Genomic DNA, 5000 nt, shown 5'->3' with positions numbered 1-5000 from the left:
ATGTAAAGCTCTCTGTGAGTTCAATGTCCTCGCCGCAAGCACATACCGACCGAACAGGTTCTCCTAACAAGTCCCTAAAGTTATGGATCTTGGTCTTGGTCCAGACCTCTAGACCCAAGGGCTTCACTTCATTACTAAATGCATCGAGCCACCACCAGGGTTTCCAAAGACAGAATAGTAACATCATCAGCAAAGTAACCTTGATATTGTCCAGTGTTGCACCACAATGACTTTGAACAGTAGCTCTGCGCAGTATCCAATCCATGCAAGTATTGAAAAGTGTAGGTGCAAGAACACAGCCTTGCCTCACTCCTGAACTAACAGGAAAGAAGCTCGACAGCCCCCCCCCCCCCACTTTACAGCACTTTCAGTACCAGTATACAGGTTTGCTATTAGTCCAATAATCCTTGTTGGAATTCCTCTTAGTCTCAGGATCTCCCAGAGTGATTCCCGATGCACCATATCAAACGCCTTCTTGAGGTCGATGTAGGCTGCAAGCAGCCCACGCCCGAACTCACGGCGGCGTTCTACAATGACCCTTCCCCTTCCAGGGTGTGATGACCACACCCCTCAACAGGTCAGGGGGAATGGTACCGGACCACCAGATGGCAGACAGGACAGCATGCAACCCATGTGCCATAGCTTCACCACCAGCCTTTAACAGTTAAGCTGGGATGCCACAAATACCCACTGCTTTGCCGCTTCAGCTTGGAGATCGCCCCTCTAACTTCAGTTAGGGAGGGTGGATCCTCACTGATGGATGGGTCCGGCAACGGAATCACGGCACTACCCATATCCAAGTTAAATGTTGGTGGATCAACCTGGTACAACTGCTCAAAATACTCAGCCCAACACTCCCACACCGCAACAAGATCTGAGATGATCTGGCCACTTACTAACCTGTGAAGAGGGTTTGAAGTTCAGCTTTCTCAGGGCTTGGTATGCAGGCTGAAGGTCATATACTAAGAAATGGCCTTCGATCTTCTCAGCAAGACTCCCAATAAACTGTTCCTTGTCCCTTCTTAACAGAGACTGAGTTCTATGCACCGCAAGCATCTGTGACTTCCAATCCATGGTCAGTACCCCAAGACTCGGCACTCCTACACGCCCTGCAGTTCTGGATCCTCCAATGAATGCTAACGAGTATGTGGGCGATCTCCTTTGCAGCATTACCCGCATCGCTGTACCATGTCCTACGATGTGGGTCTAGGTGCTGGTACCAGGTGCCAGAAATCCTCAATTTCTGGGACCTTGCAAAGTCCCGGAATGGGAGGTTATTCGCGCTGCCGGTATCAGCTCCTGAACCACGAGGACTGACAGATATCTCATAGCCAGCTCGATCACTGCCAGATACCGCATTGAAATCACCCAGGATAATACAAATATCCCACTGGGGACAGCTGTCTGCTACAGATGCAAGTTTTGCGTAGAACATCTCTAGGTAGGTAGGTAGGAGCATACACAGCAATAACAGACATTATATGCTCATCGACAGAAGAAGCCTACTGGAGACAACTATGGCTACTTCCTGGAGATGGTAACCATCACTGCGGCCTGACCAGTAGTAGGTGTAACCACCTACACTGATCGTGCCGCTGCCAGGTCTTCTCACCTCCGAGAGAGCAGCCACCCCAACTCTCAGCCTCCCCAGTTCCCTCGATAGCAGAGGCAACCGATCATCCTGACACAAAGAGCGGATGTTCCAAGCCCCAACTGACTTCCCGCCTGAGGTTCACCCTCGGGCAGTCACTCCGGGTGGACGCCACCTCTGCCACCCCCGCCGACACTGCCCCACATAGGAGGGGGTGGCAGGCTGCAGGACCCGACATCCACCTGTGGGGTTCCCTAGGGCTTTGCCCCACAAGCTTCATTCCAGGCTGGCGGCTGCCAGAACGCAGGTGGGACGAGTAGTTCTCGTTCCTATCCTGTGTCCCGGCAGGATGGGAATGAGCCCGCAGCCTGCCTCTCTTGCCGGGTAGGAGGGGCATTTCCCCTCCCCCTGGCATTACCAATTACATACAACGTTGTTGATGGGTTATCACTGGGGGGAGGAGGACTGACAAGGCCCATCTCCCCTGAGCCTCCCATTAACCCTAGGGGGCTTAGGGGCAGAGTTAGTACAAGGCCAGGGCGTGTCCAGACGCTGGTGGGCTATGATCCTGTACCTCTGGGCCCTCCTGCTGCTCCGAGATCCCCTACAGTTCAGCCTGGGACTGCAAGGTACCCAGTTTCCATGGGAGGCCACGAGGAAGCACTGCAGAAGTCTCGATGATGGAGAGCCTATGGATTGGCAAGGGAGACATGCAGAGCTGCTCCCTTTTTTGCACTATGCTAGCCAGCAGTGGCAGTAGCAAGCAAGAAGGTATGCAAGCACTTAACACTATCTAGGCTACCACACCATTGCTTTACACCACCCTGTGCTTGAAGCACCCACCCACAATATATATATATATATATATATATATATATATATTGGTATGTATGTATGCATGTGCATATATTGGTATTCATATATGTAAGCATTTACTCGTATGTATGGCGTCATGTTCTTCGAACCATCAGAAAATTCTGCTGCCTTAGCTGGCCGAACGTACGAGGCCGCTACGCGAAGCGATGTCGTTTTCGCAGGGCAAGAGAGAGCGGGTCAGACGCAGGTTTGGCAGGGAGCGTGGAGTGATGATGACGTCAGCACATATTGCGCGTAATCCAATAATCCCAGGAGTCCACTCAGACGGTTTGTTTTATTAATGTTTTCGCATACAATAACATTGTATGTGAAAAAAAAGTTTCATGATTGAAAGGCCATGAATTTTCCCATTTCGAGGTGTATAAACATTGCACATGTCAGTCCAGTAATAAATATTTAATTTGTTTTTGTTCTGTACAAAAATACATTCGTACAAGAAATGTCATGCCTAGACGATGTGTTTTTCGTGGGGGGTAAAGGCACGGTATGATTTGTATATATATATATATATATATATATATATATATATATATATATATATATATATATATATATATATATATTGATTATTTGATAAGCTGTTAAGGGAATGCAGTCTGTTAGTATTTGATTAGTGAACTTGGCCAATTATTATCTTTAGCTATAACCATCAATTTCCAAAGAGTACCGTTGTGTTTATTAATATTGTTATTATTAGCATTATTGTGTGTTTTTGTGTATGTGCGTGTTTGGTTATTACTGTGATGCGTGACTATGACTAATATTTCCTTTGTTTATGTGTGGCATAGGAGGAAGTATAGTGTGTTTAGTTTGATATAAATGAAATAGGATGGACACAGGCAATATAATATAAATAAATGGTTGTAAGGAGCTTCCTTGTGTGTGCAAGTGTCATTCCATAGTTCCCAAATTTACGTTATTATATATGAATACACATATAGTTGACATATCGAGTGGTAGGTCTGAGAGGCAAGCATAATAACTGACAAGTGCATTACTAAGACAAAAGTTCTGGGCTACTTTGTGAAGGACAATAGTCAAATGAATCTTGTGAAACTGATAAGGCCATGGCTACTGATAAAACTAACAGTGAAAAAACAACTGAAAATTGATCAGCTAGAAAGGAAAATATGAAAGCGATCCATAGGAGGGAGCGGGAGTTGATTTGCTCTATGGTCTATTTTTTTTTTTTTTTTTTTTTTTAATGAGGAAGTTGAATAGTGACATCAAAATAAACGGAAAAGGAGAACTGAAAAAGGAAACATCAAAATGACAAATAGTAGGCCTATGTAGTATTGAATATCTCAAGTGACATCCTTCTCTTTACTGAATAGTCCAGTTCCCCGATTCAGTCATTAATATCGTTCCACTGAGTTAGTTCGTTCTTGTGACTGATCAAAGATGAATTGTCTGTTCTATGTATATCTTATATTCACATTGGGTTGATATTGTATAATTGTATTGTATAATCACTCATATAATGTAGTTGAGTATTTATTTCCTAGTCAGAAACAATGATACTAAAATCATGAAAACAAACAGGATTTAATCTAAGACATTATTCAGGAGAGGTGGAGAGAAGATTGTGCGGTACAGGTGACGTCACTGCGCCGAGGGAGCGAAAACGTATCCGGCAGGCGCCTGATCCGTTCTCTCTCATCCCTGGTTCAACCAACTCTGCCTCGGCTGCTCAGCCAACCGCTATCCCGGCTGGACGCAGCGACAGCCGGGATAACCACTCCATGCACAACAATTCCTTTTCAGCCTTCGAACCCGTGCGTGGGGAGCTGGAGACACGCAGGTTAGCAACTGGATCAGATAAACAAACTCGGGGTGTCAATACATTTGATGACCAACATGCGGCGCCTAGAAGTACAAACTCACACGTGCACACACACAAAACACACACACACACAAACAACACGCACACAAAACAAGCATACACACAAAGAGACACGATGTACGTGCGGGAATGCTCAATAATAGATTGAGTTAGCAAAAGATTGTCGCACTGCGTGTCACTATTTTTTGCTTAACAGGTTTTGTCTGAATTCCTCAATAATGAATTATACACCTTAGGTTTATAGCAACCAGCAAATGCTAGGAAACCTACCTACATAGGAGTATACTATATATATATATATATATATCCATATATATACATACATATATATATATATATAGATAGATAGATAGATAGATAGATAGATACGCCGTGGATATTGCTCCGGCACCGGATTTTATAACATTTTGGCTATTCGTCCGGCATACACTCGCGCTTGCGCACTGTCAATAATTCTGTCTGTCATTTCTTGCAATATTCATAGTCAGATCGAAACTCTGCTGGGATATTTTCCGGCGTTTTTTGTCAGAAGCCTGCACTGAAGAGCTATTTTTCCGGCAGGGACGCACATCAATTTTTTTTTTATTATTCCCAGGACCGAGTGGACATACATGCTAAGTTTGCTACAGTTTATTTTTGTGATTTTCATCCCTATTCTGTGATTTTATCGTGCCTATAAACGACAGGACC

The sequence above is a fragment of the Penaeus vannamei genome, chromosome 28 (genome assembly GCF_042767895.1).
Source record: "Penaeus vannamei isolate JL-2024 chromosome 28, ASM4276789v1, whole genome shotgun sequence".
Taxonomy (NCBI): Eukaryota; Metazoa; Arthropoda; class Malacostraca; order Decapoda; family Penaeidae; genus Penaeus; species Penaeus vannamei.
The sequence above is the reverse complement of the archived record's forward strand: the minus strand, read 5'-3'. Positions refer to the sequence as shown.